A 22,538-nucleotide genomic window follows, 5' to 3' on the forward strand; every position below is an offset into this window, starting at 1 on the left:
AATGAGCTACTGAGTAATGGAACATTTCGTACTAGAGTGGAAGTCACTTCTTTAGACCCTTCTCTTCAAGTTCCTTGATGCCAGCAAGGTGTAGTCTGGAACGTGTTCTACTTTCTGGGTTGGCTAAAGGAATGTTTCCCCAGTTCTTTAATCTTTAATGGAAGTCCACAACTCAAAACACTCATGTGTGTCATGAGAATTACTAACAAGCTTAGCCGAAGCATGCTGGGATAATTTTAGCTAGCAGGTAAGTCAATATTTCTTTTACAAGAATAGTGAAATAGTGTTTACACAACTGGTGGGCTATTATGGACTTGTTTAACTTGTTTGAAAGAGTATAGAGCCCGTTATTTGCCCTCCTCATTTTACATTCATGATATAATCAGGCTAATGCCGAACGTCTTAACTTCCTTTTACCAACAACGTCTAATTAATTGAGAAGGGAGGAGGAGGAGGATTTAAGAATAAAGATCTATTTTCTTTGGGGGATTATTTATTTTGTGAGAAAGCATTAGTTCAGCTAATTCATTACTTTGAAATAGCCCATTATGTGAAATCAATTGAATCTGTCTTTGATTTTTATCAGACATAAAGGCAACCTTTAACTGTATCCATATGTTCTAAAGGAGAGGACAGTGGTGTGTGACACTACACATTCTTTCGCTCATTTTGACCCGCTGGTCTAATTCGTCTCTGATAATGAATGCTCTCCTACCTCCACGCAGCCTGCCTTCCTGAGAACACGCATCCCATCCAACTCATGTGGAAACCAGGGAGAGTTCCTTTTCAAACTAAGAATAAAACTAATGAGAAAGAAAAAAAGCAAACATTTGAAATAGTCTTCCTGCTCATTCATGTGATTTATCAGTTTCTCCACATACTGCCCGAGTGTCCGCACAAACTCTTCCACATGCCCATTGTCCACATGCTAAGACTTAAACTACAGGACTCAGACAAGACTTAGTCTGTGCTCCAACAAGGATAGAACACTGAGAACCTCTTCCCTCTGACAGCTGTTTCCCCGAGACATCCTGGGCCCTCATTCTATCCTGTGTCTTAATCCTTCCTCTGCAAACCTCAAAACATAAAATCTCCACACCTGTGGTTTTGTGAGAAATACATAGCGGCAAACTTTGAACTGAGCTATGGTAAGTCTCTGTAGTCTTTGGCCCATGGAAATATTCAAATTCTGCAGGGGCACAGCTATGTTTGACTTCAGGGTGCCTCCCTAGAGCCTATTGGGAATTTTTTAAAATATAGGACACAGTGTTCTAAATAAATTATGATTTAAAAAAAAACTCTTCAAAATTTGCATTCTGTAACATCTATGATTTTGACATTTTTGGCTAAAGGACTGCGAACATATCAACATTAGCATATCAAGGAATATCTATTTTCTCAGAAGAGAAAAGATCAAGGCAGAAAAAAAAAGGTTTTTTTGTTTTGTTTTGTTTTGTTTTTTAGATGAGGAAAGAGTGGGAGATCTACAGACCAACGCCGGGGGCCAGGGTGATAGCTTCATCAGGGATGTGTTCCTTAGCACCCACGTAGGTGCATTTCTGTGATGTCAGGACTGGGGAGACTTAGTAGTCAACTCGTCAACCCAAAGTTGTCCCTGACTCCACCTCCAAAGAAATAAGGTGGAGAGTGTCTGAAGGAAACACGTGGCATCAACTTCATACCTCCATACACATGCACACAAGTGGACACGGACATGAACAGGCATACATGTACACACATACAGAAACAACCCAGTCTGGCGAGGGTGAGTGGTTAGCTTAGGTGAGGTACGACCATTGCTGGACAAGGTCTCCTTTATAGAATCAGAACTCCCCCTGAACTTAGGTTCTTGACAAATTTTTATGAAAAGGTAGCAGAAAACCTTCTGTATGTTGACAGCCAACTCTCTCGAACACTAGAAAATAAATACCAGAATACCAGATAGTGAGCACATTCAAGCCAGAGAGCAGATGAAGTGATGGGCCTGAAACTGTGGAAGACAGAGTGGGAGTGTCTACTTAGAGATCTGATTCCGTGAACGTGCACAATTCATAAAGTAAAACAGACAGCGAGAGGCACCGTTTCCCCTGGTGTCGCATTCTAATGAGTCCGAGCATGCAGCAGCAGCTACGGTCTCATAAAGCTGGGCAGAACCTATTGCACAAACGCCGTAGCTCAAGCCGGTGAGTCAGCGTGGAACACTGTCCAGATTTCAGCTATTAAAGTTTACAGAAACCTTTTGTGGAGTGTTACCAGGTTTGTGGATTAATAAAAGCAGCCTGTTTGTTTTTGTTGGCCTTTAACAAGATACAATGTTTTGATTTTGAATGTCGTTGATTTCTTTTCTTTTGCACCATAGATTTTTAGATTGGAATTTTGTCTAAAGAAATCTCAATCGTAGACTGAAAAAAAAATCTAAATTCATTTTCTAGGATGTGATACATCTCTCCCCCCACTCCCGTTTCCTTACTGTTGCTTCTTTTCTTTAGTCATGTCCTCTCTGTCTACCCACTCCTCTGTGTTCTCCCCACTTTTTCGCCAGGCTTACTGAGCATGCGTAGACTGTGTGAGGATCACTGGCTCAGCCACTGATGATAGCAATAGCTCATCATCACAACCCAGGTCAAATCTTGGCTTCCCAAGGACTAGAGTACAAAACTCTGACTAGTCATTGATAGGCTGTGTGAATTGAAACAGTTCGTTGGAGACCCAATGAAAAATGACCAGAGATTGTAATTAGCACACACCGTATTAGATCTCACTGTTAGTTTTCAAACAGTTTGTTTTGCGGCTTCTCCTCCCTGCTCTTCGCTCCAGCTCTGCTCCATGTTGTCCCGGCCTGGCCCATCCTCATAGTCTTCTTTATGTGTCTATAGTCACGTGGCTGTCACCATTCTGCCTTCCTCAAAAGCCTCCCTCCCGCACCCCCTTTGTGATCTCTTTTCTACTTTTCTAGTTTGTAAACTCACCCTACATACACACATACATAACATCAGGAAGCTAGAGTCTGCACGAGAGAACATGTAACCTTCATCTTTCTGAGTCTGGCTGATTTGACTTACCACAATTCTTTCCCCATCCACTCATATCCCTGAAGATTTTTACAGTTTTATTTTTCTTTACATCCGAATAACATTCCATCCTCTGTACATGCGTTTTCACTACCTTTCACCAGTTGATGGACGCCTAGACTGTCGTGCTTCCTTGCTGTTGTGAAAAACGTACCATAGACGTGCTGGTATCGCTGCGCTAGGACCTAGAGTCCTTTAGGGTAGACACACCCAGGTGTGCTGCAGCGGGGGCACATGGTATTTCTAGCTTTAATTCTTTGTGAAACCCCCAGATTCATTTCCATAGCGGCCATATTTACATCCCTACTGTCCGTGAATATGGGTTCCTCTCATTTCCTCAATCCTCTTCAACCTTTGCTGTCGTTTCTTCCCTCATTGGCGAGAGGTAGCGTTTCAAAGTGATTTTTAACTTACATTTTCTAATGGCCAACACAGTTGAACACTTTCCAACATTAATTAGCCATTTTTAGTTCTCTTTCTGAGAGCTTTGTGTTCACTGCACTACCTCACCTGACTATTGGTACTTTGGTGTGTGTGTGTGTGTGTGTGTGTGTGTGTGTGTGTGTGTGATTTTTACAATTACAAAATATTCTAGATATTATCCCTGTACCTGAAATGTTGATCAAGGTTTGCTCCATTCTGTAGGCAATTTGTCCACTCTGCAGGCAGTTTCCTTCGATGTGTAGAAATGTTTTCAGTTTCTTATGGTCCTGTTTGTTAATTTTCAAGGTTATTTTATTTATTACTTTTCTCATTGAGTCCAAACAGTTCTTTCCATATGCACATATTTGTGTGCTCATCCACTGGGGTGTTGAGACCCTGCAGAGTTATGCTCCCTCCCCCATCAGCCACAACTGCTGCCAGCTCCTCAGTTAGGAACAGGACTGGGATCTCTAACTAGCCTGACCTGGGTCATCCATAGGGAACTCCAGCTGCTGTGGATTCATGAAGGAGACATACTCTCCTCATCTGCAATAGGAGGTTAATTGTGCTAACACGGCAGGGACGAAAAACTGTCCATCTACAAAATGCCAAGTACTGGGAAGTGGGGATCAATATAAATGGAGCCTTTTTTCATGTAGTTTGCCACCGAGTTGAGGAGAAACATGGAAAACAGAAAATCAAAATGCAACGTAATATCAGGGACGGAAACCATCCTGTTAGAGTGAAAAAGGAGGAGAAGCACAACAGCTTTATGGGAAAGGATGTGTTTGGCGCAGGTTCCTCAAGTCGCAAGAAAAATTTGCTACATGAAGAGGCATTGGAGAAACTCTATGGAAACAAAGTATCATTTTGCTAGACATTAACTAGACTTCAGAATGAGGACCACATGTGCAGTTTGGGAGATGGGTGTAATGTAAAGCTGGAAAGAGAGATTTTAAAAGGGCGCCCTAACCTTTGCTAAAATATCATTTAGTCCTGCTTACAGGAAGCCACTGGATCTCTAAGCAAGGTAGTGTCATAGCTGTGTTTTATCTCCTTCAGGAGAAAATTCTGAGCTGCTGGAGATACTAGGGGAAGTCAGAGGGGTAGGAGTTGTCACTGAGGTCAGCACAGAAGTGTGGAGCACTACAATCAGCCTAAAGCAGAAGCCATGGGGAGGAGCCAGGTGTTAGAGTGTACAGATAACCAGCAGAAGTTGGTGACTGAGGAATCTACAGGGTCTGGGTGGACATAAAGTCTCTGTTGCTCTAGCCAGGGAGACTGAGCACAGTTCTTCACTGTGGCTTTAAGTTACCATTTTGACTTCTGTCCCTATTTATGCCTGATGCTATTCTAAGTCCATTAAACACTATCTTTTTCATTTTTCCCCCCTCAAGAATGATGTAGGATAAATTATAGGTTTTTTTTTTTTTTTTTTTTTAGGAATAAGGAAAAAGAATGAGGCCCAGTTATTAAGCAACTTTCCAAAGCCACTCTATTGACACATGATATAGATGACATTAATCTGCTTTCTACTTCATTGAAATCATTGAAATGCCCTGGAAGGGGAGCAAGACTTGAAGAGGAAAAAAAGGAAAGGGAAAAGGAAAGGGAGGAAAGGGAGGAGGAGGAGGAGGAGGAGGAGGAGGAGGAGGAGGAAGAGGAGGAGGAGGAGGAGGAAAAAAAAAAGGAAAAAAGGAGGAGGAGGAGGAGGAGGAGGAGGAGGAGGAGGAAGAGGGGGAGGAAGGGGAAGGGAAAGGAGAAGAAGGGGGAGAAGGAGGAGAACATAAGAAAAGAGGAGAAGGATGAAAAGAAGAAAAAGTAGGAAGGAAGGAAGGGAGGAAGGAAAGAAGAAAGGAAGGAGTAGGAGGCAGTAAATGTAGCTTTTGGTACATCAAACTCACACATCAGAAAAATTTCCAAACCTTAACCTTTGTATCTTCAAATGTTTTGAAGTGATTACTCAGTTTGAGCCAGACACAGATTCTTATTTGTGGATGTTTGGTAGTGTCCTTCGCATTTGTGCTGCTTGCTATCAGTACTCAATACGATACACAGCTATAAAATCCAGTGTCTGGGCTCTCCTAACCACTTCTATGGCAACCATATTTTGTCAGGTGATTTTTAAGTTTCCGCATTCTACGTAAGCCTTTCTCATCTCGCTCGAGTTGGACTTTGATGCGGTTTTCAAGCATCTTCTGTTTTCTGTTTTCCTTTCAGTGGCTAGTAACACATCTCACCCTCCTGATGCATCTTAAAACACATTCTTTTTATATCCTGTCTTTGTCTTAATCTTTTTGTGTCATCAGACTACATTATAGTTTCTGAAGGCATCCTACGGATGTTTGTTTGATGAGTCCGTAACGTGATGAATGAGTGCAAGCTTATTACAGAAAGGCTGGAAAAATAAACAAAGGGAGAGCAGACTGAGGTTCATCTGCAGTTCTAGCACTTGGCATTAGTGGTGGGCAAGACTGTAGCTATTTCTTTTCAGTCTCATTGTTATCCACACGTTTCTACCTAGCTGTGGTCACATCCACAGCTTCTCTTTCTTGTGACCTTCTCTTTCTTCATGAGCATTTATTTTTCCTGTTGTAGAGCCAAGGACCTTGGGCTCAGGGATCTTGAAATACTTCCCTAATTTGGACTGATGACATGCTCACAGTTGGGATGGGTTTTCAGATGTGACAAAAGTAGTGTGAGAATTGCTTGTAGATAAATATCTAACATTTCCTTTCATTTTTCTTCTTGATGTATAGACGCCTCAGTGCCTATGGTCATGGGCATGTGTTGTGGATAGCCCTGGGGTTAATTATATTTGATATTAAGTCCATTCTCCTGTGAGGGGCTGCACACAAGGAACAAGAACTCAGGTGATTTTCTGTAAACCTGCTTCCCGCCTTAATTTGTAAAATTAAGGAGAGCTGATGATTGGGCAGATAAAGGGAAGGTGGGGAGAGAGAAGAAGGAGAAAATGGGAAAGGAAAAGGATGCAGAGGAGGAGGAAGAAAAGTGGAACAGAAGTACATGGCCTAGAGAAACTGGAAGTTCTAAGGGGTCACATAGATGTGGAAAATGGTAGTGTAGTGGTAGATCTGCCCAATCTAGGCACAAAGCATGTATTCATATTAATTGTGTCATGTTTTCATTGCCGTGGGCATATTTGGGTTAGAGATATACTGCAACATGCATGTGTGTATATGCATGCATGTATGCATACATGTGTGTGTTTGTGTGTGCATGCACCTGCACATGTGGGTGCCTATGGTGGTTGATGTTGAGATATTTTTCCTCAATCACTTCTCTATCTTATTATTTTTTATGATATAGGCTCTCTTGCTGAATCCAAAGTTTTCTGTTTCAGCTACAGTAGCTAGCCGACAAGCCCAAGGTTCTTCCATCCTCACTCTATAATTCTGGGGTTATAGGCATCTATTACCATGCTTAGCCTTTACACAAGCTCTATGAATCCGAACTCAGATCCAAACTGAGTTACCCCCCCTAACCCAGTAACATTTTCTGACTACCAACTACACAGCAGTTACTATTCAAGAAATTTTATAGTCATCATTTTATTTCATCTTCAGTACACACTAGCAACATTCTTAGTTTATAGATAAAACATTTTCTCTGTGAACACATTAAGGCCCAAACATCATATACCTAGAATGTTTGACATCTGGGATTTGGCTATAAACAGGCTAATTTCAAACTCATGCTGTTTCACCACACACAGCTTTTTCAGCTTTGAGGGTTGGGACACAAACCATAGAGATATCAAAATGCAAGGCGGGGGGAGGGGGGGAGATGAAGATGAGAAGTTAGTATGTCTAAAGGGGAACAACAGTTAGAAAAGGGTTCTAGAAAGATACCCAAGGGTGGGCAGCCTCAGGGTCAAAGATTATAGTCATTTATTGGATACATTATTGTAGCTTAAACCAGCTCTTTATTGGAATAGTTTAAAATTAATCATATTTGAAGGAATAATTACAAATGATTTTTAACTCAGTTTAATACTGAACTTAATAGTTTATTTCTAACCACTTTCCTCAATAAAGTCATTTTAAGCAATTCGGCAAGGATTTGTTATTAACTGACATACTGAGCTGAATTATACTAGACTCATGACTATGGTGGATATTTGTTGATCCATTGGATATTTTTTTTCTTTTTTCTTTTTTTTTTTTTTTACAAATAGGACTTTTTATTTGTCACTATTAAAAATCTGGATTTTACACTGATTCTTGGACTGGCGGTTCATATCCGTCAGCTCGCTCAACCTTAGCATCCGACTCGTCTCCAGCTGCTTTGCCAGAGCTGCCGCCTTCCCCATGCAGCTCCATGAGCTTGCCCAATTCAAACTTGGGTTTCTTCAGCATTTTTACTTTTCTAATAAAGACATCATGAAGAGGACAAATGGACTGGCAAGCCTTTTCTATGTCTTTCCCAATGCTGTCTGGAATCAGCTTATTAACTACTTCCTTCAAGTCATTGATCTGCACCTCTCAGGTCATGATTTCCATCATCTTCTTCCAGATCTGGCGGACTTGCTGGTGCTGCGCATAGGATGTCTTTCTTATCTGGTTGTTGCGTTTCTTAGTGAAGCCAACACAGAAAAGTCGGAGCAAATACCCATCGGTCGTCTTGACATCAACGTGAGCTTCAATCATGGTCTGCCATTTCTTGATCATGGAGCACATGTTGTCATGGGTAAGATCCATACTATGGAAGTTAGTCAGTTTTTGCCCTGAACGTCCTCAGTGATTAGCTTGAATTTTCTAAATGCAACTTCATCATTCTGTAGATCAGCAAGGCTCACTTCAAACACACGACCCTTGAGGCCATCAGAGGCAATTTTGGTTCCTTGAGTCCTCGTGACTAGTGTCTTCCTGATGTTCCTAATATTGAACATGGCTGGAGCTTTCACATCGTACCAGTCTTTCTTAGAAAATGGATCGACCACTTTCTTTTTTTTTTTTTCCATTTTTTATTAGGTATTTAGCTCATTTACATTTCCAATGCTATACCAAAAGTCCCCCATACCCACCCACCCCCACTCCCCTACCTACCCACTCCCCCTTTTTGGCCCTGGCGTTCCCCTGTACTGGGGCATACAAAGTTTGCGTGTCCAATGGGCCTCTCTTTCCAGTGATGGCCGATTAGGCCATCTTTTGATACATATGCAGCTAGAGTCAAGAGCTCCGGGGTACTGGTTAGTTCATAATGTTGTTCCACCTATAGGGTTGCAGATCCCTTTAGCTCCTTGGGTTCTTTCTCTAGCTCCTCCATTGGGAGCCCTGTGATCCATCCATTAGCTGACTGTGAGCATCCACTTCTGTGTTTGCTAGGCCCCAGCATAGTCTCACAAGAGATAGCTACATCTGGGTCCTTTCAATAAAATCTTGCTAGGGTATGCAAGGATGGACCATGTAGAGACTGCCATATCCAGGGATCCACCCCATAATCAGCGACCACTTTCTTCTTAGCTCCCTTCTTGCTACCTTTCGTCAGGCGCTTGTTCTTGCCAACCGCCATGGTGTTGACCGGAGAGCCAAAAGGGATTGGATATTTCTTATTTCTACATTTGAATAATGGTTTTGTTTGTCTAAAGTGTGTTCATGAACACTTATTTATTAGAGTCGCCTACGAATAAGCCTGTGAGCTAACTTGGAAAACCCTGAGCAGCTATTCATTGCTAGTAAACCCCACACTGAGGTTCCAAGGTCACCACACTCTCTGGCATATGTGACCTCTGCTTGGGATGCTAGGCTGCACTTCACCCTGTGCCACCATCGGGTGATGGGGTTGCAGGAGGCGCTGACATACTGCTCAGGGGTAGGAAAACAACTGGAGCCTAAGATGGGGACCCCAGCTCAGATAAATGATGTGGTAGGCTGGGGCTAAGGAGGCAGGGGTTCCCAAGCTCTGGGATGTCCAGTTGCCACTGGAAATCGTTTAAAGTCGGGAAAGGAGGTGGTCCACAGACCTACAAGGAGGCCAGGGCTGGGGGAATGAGGAACTCTGGCTTACCTCAGGGGGTGAATGTCCGGGAGTGTGGAGAGGTCTTCTGCAGGAGCCTTGGGCAGCGGCTCTGTACGACAAAGGCTTCCCCGCACCACGGTTCTTGATGTGAAAGAGACAGTCCTGGTGCATTCATACTGTTTACTCACTGTTCATCATGGAAAATGAGCACATACCACTTCCTCAGGGTGTACCACAGATTAAATACCTTTTGTAGGAAGGAATGTCTGGAGGGGAAGCTCATTGGCTAAACCCTCGGAGCCTATCTAGATACCTCATTCGCACAGAGCACACTGTGTTTAGTGGTCACGTTCTTTATGTGGGGAGGTGTAGTCACGTGTTCCAGGCCAGGCATCTATCTGGTCCGGAATAGGTGAAACACTTACTGTCTTCAGGTAGGTTCTGAACCCACTCGACCGTACCAAGTTTCCTGGCATGGTCCATTGCCCCACACCACACCATTGATAATTCTTGAACTCTTACTCTGGGCTACACAATGAGTTTGGCTCTAACATCACTTTAATGAATAGAGCATCAGGTCCTGCACTTCTTGAAGTGCATGGTCTGGCGAGCACGTCCAGCATTGAGTAAGTGTACAAGCACTCAGAGATACATGTTGACAAACTGCTTGGTTCTAGCACTTAGCAATCAGGAAATAAAGCCAAGACATGCAAAAGTGTGCTCGATTTCTTAAAAGGGCTGGCACCAGATCAGTTTGTTCAGTAAGCGTTATTTCAGAGATAGGTGAAGCAACACTATTCCGAACAGTTATCCTTGCCAGTCGATGAGAGGTGGTTCTACTTCTCTTTTAGTTTTTTTTTTTCCTTTAGGCATTTCTCTGATTTTTCTTTGTGTGTGAGTCTCTCTAACCATGGTGGTAGCTTGTTGGGTATAGGTTCATTGTGGTGGCAGACAGATAAAAGATTCTAGGAATCTACTAGTTAATGACAGCTGGCCAAAGCCTCATGCCGTCATCTTTCTGCTGCTCTGACAAGGGATTAGAGTCTATGACCATCATGACAGGAAGCCATGGCATCATGTGGACAGGCATAGTCTAGAGCAGTAGCTGAGAGCTCATATCTTAGCCACAAGTTGGATGCAGAGGGAGAGAAAGACAGGGTAGGCTTTTGAAACCTCAAAACCTCCTCCCCCAGTGATCCACCTCCTCCAGCAAGGCCACACCTCCTAATACTTCTCAAACAGTCCAACTAGCTAGGAACCAAGCATTCAAATATATCTGCCTATGGGAGCCGTTCTCATTCAAACTACCACACAGAGTTTTAGCTCTGCAGTTTTAGGACAGCGTTGAGTATTGCAGTGTGTGGCTCCTGCAAAGGTAGGCTGTGGAGTTCAGGCATCTGATTTGATTTTTTTTAAAGGCATTGTTAGAATCTTTAAAAAATGGAATCAGTGTCTTCTATAGACTAGTACCAACCCAACCCAACCCAACCCAACCAACCCAACCAACCAACCCAACCAACCAACCAACCCAACCAACCAACCCAACCAACCAACCAACCAACCAACCAACCCAACCAACCAATCCAACCAACCAACCAACCAACCAACCCAACCAACCAACCAACCAACCCAACCAACCAACCCAACCAACCAACCCAACCAACCAACCAACCAACCAACCAACCCAACCAACCAACCAACAAACCAACCAACCCAACCAACCAACCCAACCAACCAACCAACCAACCCAACCAACCAACCAACCAACCAAACCCAAAACAAAACAGAACAAAAACGCCTACATGTTTTTGGGTTACCACTCTGGTGCTAGGCCACTGTGGACATTCGTTAATACACTAATGCTGATGTCTTACTGTTAATTAACTATGTATGAAATGACAGAAGAGACTGTATTTATCTGTGAAATTCAAAATGTTTGGCAATGCAGTTTTCCTCTTATTTCCAAAGGCAAATGCTTTACAATGTTCCCACTGAGAGCTGCACCCAGACTCTGGCAGGCCCTTCATGGAGGGATAGAAAGGCGTTGGAATGATAAGGAAAGAAAACGTCAATTGCGTAATTTTTAGATATGGAGGAAAAAAGAATTCTAAGAATGGTGCCATTTAGAAAGGAAAAGCACAGAACTTGGTTTATTCTCATGTACTAATAGAAGGCAAAACGCATAGCACAATAACTGAAGTTAATTCTTAGCAACTAGAGAGGTAGTCAGCTAAAACCCAATTAAGTAAAAAATTATTTTACGTGATATAAATAAGACAAAGGAAGTAGTAACCATATCTACCTGGCCTCAGAAGCAAAGTGGGGCTGGGCCTGCTTGCTGCTTCTATTGTGAAAATAATATCAGCAGACCCACAATGATAGCACCAAAGTCAAATGGTTGCTCAGGTGGTCCATGTACAATGGGAGGGGAACCGTGCTGCGAGGACTTAGGCTCAAGTGAGAACTATGAACCAACGCTAAGGAGTCACTGTAAGAGCAATGCATTTGCCAGAGGTTTGTGTGTACTGGTGTGTATGAGTATATACATACAAAAGCATGCACGATAAGGGACCAACCACTATGAATACTGTAATAGACCTTGTTTCTTAAGCACATATTTCAAATTCAGAATCGCTTTACTTTTGCCATAATTCTTAATGCTTTCGCTGTAGTTAGGAAGTCAATTCATATCTACTACCGCCATAGGAAAACTATTCTTTCACCATTTTCACTTAATTGATAAATATTTATTGGGTGCTTACTATGGTGAGATTCTATTCTTGGTTCTGGAGACCAAACAAATGCAGTAAGCAAAGATTATAAGATCTCTACATTGTGTTCTGGAGGGTGATGATTAAAAAGTAGATTACTAAACTATTCAGACCAGATGACAATTAGCTAAAAACAAACGAACGAGTGGCCAAAACCAGGTGGGGAGGGTGGGTTGCAGTTTTAAGTGGAATGGCTTAGGAAGAGGTGTGGGTGACATAAGAGTCAAGACCTGAAGGACACGGGAGAGAGGCATGTGTTTTGGAATACTGATAGTCAACTTGACAGGATGGAAACTCAAGGAAGAGACAAGCCTGTGGGCACGCCTTCAAGGGATTAGGCATACTAGATTAACTGAGATCTAAAAACTCATCCTAATGTGGAAAGTGCCATTCCATGGGCGGGGATGCAATGTAACCAGGCAACCCGATCTTCTGCCGCCATGCCTTCTAGCCCATAAAGGCCAGCACAACCTGCACCCTTAGGGTATAATCCAAAACAAACCCTTCCTTTCTTAAATTCATTTTGTCAGGTATTTTGCCACAGCAATGGTTAAAGTGACTAATTCAGGGCCTTACAGTCACCGAGAGGGGAGGCCTTTCCTGGGTGGGGGGAAGAAACTGGGAACACAAGCCCGAAGGCAGGCAGGCTCAGTCCCCCAGTGTCTGAAGAAGAGAGAAGCCCAGGGTGGCTTGAGTGTGTAGAGAAGAGAAAGGCTTCAAGGTGGCTGCCAGCCTTTACCTTCAGTCAGACAAGCATCCAGGGGAGGGTTTGAGTGGGAGGGCCTTGAGTAGACTACCTATCCATGGATGACAGTGTTGAGTAGGGAGCAGCTGATGGGTGAAGAGAGGCAGGGAAAAAGCAAAGTCCTTGTGATCAGATCACAACTAGATCCGAGGCTTTCTCAGCGGAAGCAGCAAGGGGCTGGACTAGGGCTCAGATTCTGCATATTTTCTGAAAACAGAGCTGACAGACTTTGCTGATAAATCGGATGCAGGGTTTTCAAGATGGAGGGAGGGATCAAGAAAGAAGAATTAGAGGTTTTTGACCTGAACAACTGGAAGGATAATATTGACATGAACTGAGGTGGGGAAGACCGTGGGAAGAAAGGGGGTTGGGGCAGAAGGTTGAAACTGGGCATGTTGATTTTGAAAGCGTGTTATATTTCTAATTGGAGACATTAGATATGTACTTGGGCTTGGACATCTTGCTCTCTGAGAACTCCAGGCTGGAAACAAAGATTTGAAAACTGTCAGAATGTGGTGTCTTAGTTAGGGTTTCTATTGCCATGACAAAACATGACCAGAAAGCAATTTTGGGAGAAAAGGGGCTATTTGGCTTACACTTCCATGTTGCTGTTCATTACTGAAGGACGTCAGGACAGGAACTCAAACAGGGGAGGAGTATGGAGGCAGAAGCTGATGCAGAGTCCACGGAGGGGTGCTGCTCAATGGTTTGCTTCCTCTGGCTTTCTCAGCCTGCTTTCTTACAGAACTGAGGGCTACCAGCCCAGGATGGCCCCAGCCACAATGGATTAGACCCTCCCCCACTGATCACTAATTCAGAAAATGCCCTACCCCTGGACTTATGGAGGAATTTTCTCAACTGAGGCTCTTTCCTCCCTGATTACTCTAACTTGTGTCAAATTGACAGAAAACTAACCAATACATGTAGGGTATGTTAAAAACAAACAGGATTTATTTATTTGTTTTTTTTTTTGTTTATATTCACTTTACACTCCAATCACTGCCCCCCTCACCATTACTCTCTATCACAACTCTTCTTCCTAACCCTCCCTTCCCTTCTACTCTGAGCAGTTGGGGGTCCCCTGGACATTCCCTCACCCTGGCACATTAAGTCTCTGCTAGGCTAGGTTCTCCCACTGAGGCCACACAAGGCAGCCCAGCTAGAAGAACATATCCCACATACAGGCAACAGCTTTTGGGATAGCTCCTGTTCCAGGTGGTCGGGACCCTCATGAAAACCAAGCTACACATCTGCTACATATGTGCAGCAAGGCCTAGGTCCAGCTTAACAAAGAGGATTTTTGAAGTCACTCAAGTAATAATCAGAGAGGGAGGGAAGAGATCCTGGCATCCGTGTAGGCTAGCCTGTGTGTGAGAGAGACCAACATACAGAAGAGTGACCTGAGGCTCAGGAACAGAGATTGGAAGGGAGTGGCCAGCGAGAGAGGAGAAAGACAAGGAGAAATTGCAGTCTGAAATCCATGAGAAGAAATCTTTTCAAGGGAAAAAGATTGATAATGACACATTTTTCTCCTAATTTTAACCGAGGACTACCTTTGATGTTTACCGTTGGGCAGGCTATTTGTGATCCTGAATATGAGTGATTTTGATAGACTCATAGGATTAGATCGTACTAGGGATGGTTTCAAATAGTCTGTTTGAAAATGTGTGAGATAGACATTCCACATATTCTCCAAGCAAAAGACCTAAAATATATTTTAGATATCAAGACAGAGACAACATTGCCCACGGCTGACGTTTACTAAGTCCCTATTTGTGCCAGGCATATGTTAAAGCCTTTCCGTGTATAATTTTACTTGACTTTTCACACTATAAATATGAATTATTACACCATGTTCTCAATTTTATAAATGAGAAAGTGGAAGTGTGTAGATTTTATGAGCTTTAAAAACGTGACCTTGTTAATAAGTGATAGAGGAGTTGGGAGTGTTTCCTAAACGTTTAATCTGACTAATCATTTTGTTTCCAAGCTATAGTAGTTGCCTTTTGGAATTACTCTTATTCATTAGAATGTAACTTTCTAGAATGGTTTTTGGTTTTGGTGTCCATGTGGATACGTGTGCAAATGCTTACACATGCAGGTGCATTGCACCTGGAGGCCAGAGGTCAATTTTGGTCATTGCTGTTTCTTTGTTTATTGAGACCTGATCTCTCAATGGCCTGGGGCTTCCTGATTCAGCTGGACCAGGAGGTTAACAGGCCCAGGGAGCAGGCTGTGTCCACCTCCACTGCACAGGAATCACAAGCGCTCACACAGTGTTGGAAACCTTGGGTTCTTATGCTTGCACAGCAAGTCTTCTGCCAACCCGAGCCACCTCCTCAGCCTTTCGTTTCTAGTTACAATTCTAGCTTATTTGAAGACACTCAAGTACATTCCTTTTGAAGTCTACTCTTGAAGCGATGATATCGCAAAGCCACTGGCTCCAACACGTTCACGTTCACAGCATTCTGTAAGGTGGATATTATAGTATTTATCCAAATTTTGCACATGGATGCTGGAGTTGGGTTTAGAGAAGTTGAATAAACTGCCTAAAGTCACAAAGCTTCTAAGAATTGACCCCATGTCCCCTGAAATTACATTCCATGCTCTTTCCACTACAACATGCATGTAAATTCAGTTAATTCTCAGGCTCAGCTTGAAATATTATATCTCTGCTCATCTGTGTAAAATTGATTACTCTCATTTGATGCACCATTATAACTCTGACAGCTGGTGCCATGGGGGCCCAGATTTTAGGAAGCGCATATGAACATTTTAATTAGACTTGTTTTCTCTGTAAAGCCCATTAGTTGGTTTTTTTTTTCTTCATTAAGATTTTATATAACACAACGAAAGAAAAGGCAGACTTGCTGTGTGCTTGGTTATGCTCTTCACGGTTGTTAACTCTTTGGGGGATGTGGCTAGGAATGATGTGTTGTTCGAGAACTGGGGTGAACATAGACTGGGAGAGAGATTTCTGGATTTTGCTGTGAGTGGGGCACAGGAGTGTGTCAGTGGTTTCCAAGAATGACTTTCAAAACTCCCCATTGCACCTCAATCTCATATTCCACCCACAACAGATTTGTTGATTTCTTTGTATCAGTACGCACTTGCCACTTCTACTTTTGGTCAAACCCTATGGCAGGTTAAAAATGCAAATATAGAGGCTGGAGAGATGGGTCAATTTGTAAAGTGCTTGCCTCACGAACACCAGACATGAGTTTCGTCCTCAGAAAAGAAGCTGGGTATAGAACAAGAAGTTGTGTGGGTAGACAGGTGGGGGAGAACCTGAGAGAAACTCAGGAGGGGTTATGAATATGATCAATCTACAGTATAAGAAATCCTCAGATAATTGATATTTTTTAAAAGTGATGATGCATGCTTATATTTCTACCACTGGGGATATGGGCGCAGGTGGTTGGTTCCGTGTGTGTGTGTGTGTGTGTGTGTGTGTGTGTGTGTGTGTGTGTGTGTCTGGACAGCTAGCCGACCCTACTTGGTGAGTTTTGGTTTAAAGAAAAAGAAAAGAATGGCTTCAAAGTAAAGACATTTAAGGTTGTCATCTGATGTCCATGTTCTTAGGTACATACAAACATGAGCATCTATGTCAACACATGCTCCTGCACCTCCACAAGACATGCACACACACACACACACACACACACACACACACACACACACACAGAATGCAATTATGATAACCCAGTCTAGTGTCTAAAATTCTTTAATAGGTACCCATTCTGTGAAAAAAAAAAACAATGTCAACCTAGAGGACCCAGTATGACTCAACTCTATCCCCACTATACTACTACCCCCAGTACCATTTTTGGCTATATTATGTGGTGGTTTGAATGAAAATATCTTCCATAAGCCCACAGGGACTGGCACTATTAGGATGTGTAGTCATGTTGGAGTAGGTGTGGCCTTGTTGGAAGAAGTGTGTCACTGGCGGGGGGGGGGGGGGGGACGACTTTGAGCTTTCAAGTGCTCAAGCTGGCCCAGTGTCGCTCTTTCTTCCTGCTGCCTTGCTGACTGAGATGTAGAACTCTCAGCTACCTCTCCAGCACTGAGCTCGTCTGTGGTCTACCATGCTTGCTGCCTTGCTTCCTGCAATAGCAATAATAGACTAAACCTCTGGACCAATCAAATGCTTTTCTTTCTAAGAGTTGCTATAGTCATGGTGTCTCTTCATAGCAATAGAAATCCAGTTAAAACCCCTCACATTTTCTTGAAGTCCTTCAACATCTTCTGCTTCTATAAAGGCTCACACAATCCTAGTTCTTTTCTAGAACACTCTTTTTTTTCTACGTTGGTGTAGGTTCTAGCTCTGCAGAAACCTTCCCTGACCACCCAATCTGGTGTAAGCCCCTCAATTACTTTGCATTTTCTTCCAAAGTAGTCATTACAGATAACACTTACATTTTTTTGTAGGTTTACTTTATTTTACCTATCCCAACATAAATGTAAGCTATAATCTCAGTTTTGACCCTGGCATATATGAGACATTTAGTAACATCTAGAATAAATGAGTGTCATTTTGAAAATTGTCTTCTCAGCTTGAGGTATACATAAATTATTTAATGTTTATTAGCCTTAGCACCGTGATGACATCATAAGTCAGTCAGTGGTAGAGAGTAGGTGTGCATACTTGGCATGGACACCTACGGTATTTATGGGACAGATGCCAACTCTCTGTTCTTCGGTTATAGTTCACTGACTGCCTTAAAGGCAATTGATCTATAGGGAAAAAGTACCATGGGATTTGGTTAGACACTACATTCAACGTTCTACAATCAAGAAACTGAGATGTGGAAGTTTGGATCTTCACCCCTCCCTCTTCTTCTGCAAATCCAATAGCCCACTCTCATTCCTAGCTCTGTGTCAGGCCATCTGCTATGGCCTCTCCTTCCTCCCTGACCCCATTTCCAGTGGATTTCAAAGATCTGCCTCAATTTCCCTTTCCCCCACTTACCACTTTATCTCATCCCTAACCTCAGCAGAAATTCCCTTCAAGATCTTTACCTCTCCCTGCTCTCTTCTAAATCCGATCCTCCGGTCTCTTCCCCAGTTCTGTAGCATAGCGCCTGTTGTGTCCTCTCCTCACTCTTTACCCCAGTTATTAGGGAACTTAGCAGATCTGTGTGGAACACCCTATTTTCCTCCTTCTGTGGATCTCCTGAGCCTCCTAGCCCATTTCTACGCCTATCATCTTCCAATACCTAGAGAAACACTCTATTCAGAAACCCCAGTGACCATACCTGGAAGAATCCCAGATGAATTCCATACCAGCCAACACACAGCTACCATACTCTTTCTAAGAACCAGAGAAGGCAATAGTAAATGATTAACAAAACACCCACCCAACAAGAATGAGACCAGATACCAGCACCTAAAATTACAATTACCCCAAACTTAGATACTTAGATGCCATCATAGCAACATATTCAATTATGACAAGAATGCTATGTTTCTAATAGAGGCCAGCAACCTTACCACAGTAGGCTTTGAACACAGTTGACACACAACACAGGGACCTTAAAATAGCTGTTGCAAGTATGACAGAGATCCTTAAAGGAAATGAAGAAATCGCTTAAAGAAATCTATGAAAACACAAACAAGGAGCGGAAGGAAATGAATAAAATGGTTCAAGACCTGAAGATGAAAACAGAGAATCCATAAAGAAAACCCAAACTGAGGGAAAGCTGGAAACAAAAATCTAGGAGCTCGAACAGGAACCTCAGAGGCAAGACTCAACAACAGCAGATGAAAGAGCAACTCTCAGGCATTGAAGACACAATCGAAGAAATGGATACCCCAGTCAAAGAAAATGTTAACTCTAAAGAGCACCAGGCACAAAACATCTAAGAAATCTAGGACAGTAGCAAAAGATCAAATCTAAGAATAATAAGGAGAGAAGAAGGAAAAGAAGCCTGGGTCAAAAAGCACAGATAATATTTTCAACAAAGTCATAGAAGAAAAGTTATCCAACCTAAAGAAGGAGATGCCTATCAAGGCATAAGGAGCATACAGAACACCAAATAGACTGGATTAGAACAAAAATTCCTCTTGGAATCTAACAATCAAAGCACAGTTACCCTCATACACAAACCACCTAAAGGCCCTAAAGAATGATAATTGAAGTGCAATTTCCGTTATAAACATAGATGTAGAAAATCTCAAATATTTGCAAACTGAATCAAAAAACACATTAAAAAGACCATCCACCATGATCAAGTAGGATTCATCCCAGAGATGAAGGGATGGTTCAACATACAAAAATCCATCAATGTAATCCACCATATAAACAACCTGAAAGAAAAAGGAAAAAAAAAAAAACCCTACTTGATCATCTTATCAGATGCAGAAAAGGCCTTTGACAGAATTCAAAACCCCTTCATAATAAAAGCCCTAGAGAGATTAGGGATGCAAGGTACGCACTTCAACATATTAAAGGCAGTTTATAGCAAGCCCACAGCAACCATCAACTTAAGTGAAGAGAAACTCAAAACAATTCCACTAAAATCAGAGGTGGGCAAGGTTGTCCTCTCTCCATATGTGTTCAATATAGTAACTGAAGTCTTAGTTATAGCAATAAGACAATTGAAGGGGCCAGGGGGATACAAATTGGAAAGGAAGAAGTCAATATATCTTGACTTGAAGATGGTATGATGATATACATAAGAGATACAAAAAATTCTATCAGAGAACGTTTACAGCTGATAAACACTTTCAGCAAAGAAGCAGGATATAAAGTCAATGTACAAAAATAAGTTACCCTCCTATATCCAAATGGCAAATGGGCTGAGAAAGAAGTCAGGAAAACAACACTATTCACAATAGCCTCAAAAATATAAAATATCCTGGGTTATCTGTAGTCAAACAACTGAAAGATTTGTATGATAGAAACTCCGAGACACTGAAGAAAGAAATTTAAGACTATATCAGGTGGAAAGATCTCCAAGCTCGTAGATCAGTAGAATTAATATAGTAAATATAGTTATCCTAACAAAAGCAATCTACAGATTTAATGCAATCCTTATTAAAATTCTAATACAATTCTTCACAGATTTTGAAGGGATACTTTTTAGCTTCATATGGAAAAACAAAAACCCCAGGATAGCTAACAGTCGTGATAATAAAAAAAACAGCTGGAGGTGAAGTCTCACCATCTCCAATATCAACGTGAATTACAGAGCTATAGTAATAAAAACAGCATGGTATTGGCACAAAAACAGACACACTGATCAACAGAATCTAATTGAGGACCCAGACATAAATCCTATGGACATCTGATTTCTGATAAACAAAACAAAACAAAACAAAACAAAACAAAACAAAACAAAACAAAACGCCCAGAAATACACACTAGAAAAAATACAGCAGCAGGGCAGTGGTGGCACATGCCTTTACACTTGGGAGGCAGAGGCAGGTAGATTTCTGAGTTCAAGGCCTGCCTTGTCTACAGAGTGAGTTCCAGTACAGCCAGGGCTACACAGAGAAACACTGTCTTGAAAACAAAAACAAAAACCAAACCAAACCAAACCAAAAAAAAAGAAAGCATCTTCAACAAATTGCCAGGCCCACTGGATGGCTATGTGTGGAAGTCCAAATAAATCTGTTCTTATGACCCTGAACAGAACAGCTCCCAAAGAATCAAAGACCTCTTCAACGTAGGACAAAACACAATGAACCTGAGAGAAGAGAAAGTGGGAAATAGCTTTGAACTCATTGCCACAGGAGGCTTTCTGAGAAAGACACCATGAACACAGACATTAAGACCGATGATTATTAAGTGGGACCTTGTGGAATGGAGAAGCTGTAGGACAAAGGACACCATCATTCCGACAACCTGGAAGCCTACAGAGTGCGAGAAGATATTTACCAACTACACACTTGATAACGGGCTAATATAAAAAAATAAATCTATTCCCCAAACTGGGTATCAAGAAAACAAATAACCAAGTTTAAAAATGGGGTACAGATCTAAACAGATAATTCAACTTAGAGGAAACTCAAATGACCTAGAAGCACTTAAGGAAATGCTCAATGTCCTTAGTCATTGGGGAAATGCAAGTCAAAACTACCTTGATATTTCATCTTATAAATGTCAGACTGACTAAGATTATAAAAAAAAAAAAAGACAGCTTGTGCTGTCAAGGAGTAAGGAAGTGCAAGGTTGTACATCCACTATAAAAATCAGTGTGGTAGGTTCCTCAGGAAAATGAAGATCTACCTCAAGATCCAGCTCTACCACTGTTGGGCGTATACCCTAGGGTTCACGCTACCCAGGAGGCACTTGCTCAACCATGTTCAGTGCTGTTCTATTCTCAATAGCTAAAACCTGGAAATAACCTTGATGTCGCTCAGTAGATAAGTGGATAAAGAAAATGTGGTACATTTACAGAATAGAAAATTATCTAGCTCTTTAAAAATGAAATAATGAAATCCATAGGTAAATAGATGGAATAAGAGGAAAAAATCATGCTGAATGAGGTATACAGGACCTAGAAAGACAAAAATGGTAGAATTCACTTACATCTATGGATATTAGCAGTTAAATCAATGATGAGCAAGTTACCCTCTACAGAACCACCGTGGTTAGGAATAGAGTATGGGGCTAGAGAGGGCAGACAGATTTCCCTAGAAAAGAGAAATAGAATGGATAATTATGGATGGAGAAGGAGGAGGCTGGAATGAGAAGATTGAGTAGTGGGGATGTGGGAATGAAGGAAAGAATAAGAGCAGAGACAGCTAAATTAAGGGCCATTTGAGGGGAACTATGGAAACCCAATACAGCTTAAGTTTTCTCAACCATATACATGTATGAAGACTATCTAAATGAAATCACCAAATAACGGTGGAGACAAAGCCCCAAACCAACATCTCTTATCATTAAATGAAGCTACTAGTACCGGGAATGGGTTATATCTAAATGAATTGTTGGCCTAAGGGGTCTCAAACAACTCAGGCTGACTATAGCTTGCTTTCTATAAACTGAAGGCAAGGCCCTATTGCTGGGGAGAGCACCTACATAACTCATTAAACATGAAGTCAAGCTGGTGTCTACCGAGAGCCTTTACCCCTATGGGCTGGTGTTCTTGGTAGAGGAAGGCACTTTGCACACTACCAAAGGGGGAATGTAACTATCAGTCAAGCTACAAACCCTTTTACCTACAACTAGGTCTTTCCTGAAAGAGAAGTCAACCCACAGTGGCTCAAAGCTTTTGTGAATAACCAACCAATATATGATTTGACTTAAGGTTCACTCCACAAGATAGAACCCATCCCAGTGCCACTTGGGCGATGAGTAACTTGAGACTAGATAGCCCAGGGACCGAGGGGAAAGGCAAACACTACTGTTGCTAAAGGAACATAGCAGTAAGATGATTCCTTTTTTTAAAAAATATATTTTTATTAGATATTTTCTTCATTTACATTTCAAATGCTATCCCCAAAGTCTCCCATCCCCCCCATTCTCCTCCCCCCCCACTCCCACTTTTTGGCCCTGGTGTTCCCCTGTACCAGGGCATATAAAGTTTGCAAGAC

At 42.1% G+C, this 22,538-nt stretch overlaps 1 pseudogene; it reads right to left on the bottom strand.

Moving 5' to 3' along the window:
* Positions 7,685-8,489, bottom strand: Gm8960 (predicted gene 8960; annotated as a pseudogene).

The sequence above is a fragment of the Mus musculus genome, chromosome 10 (genome assembly GCF_000001635.26).
Source record: "Mus musculus strain C57BL/6J chromosome 10, GRCm38.p6 C57BL/6J".
Classification (NCBI taxonomy): Eukaryota; Metazoa; Chordata; class Mammalia; order Rodentia; family Muridae; genus Mus; species Mus musculus.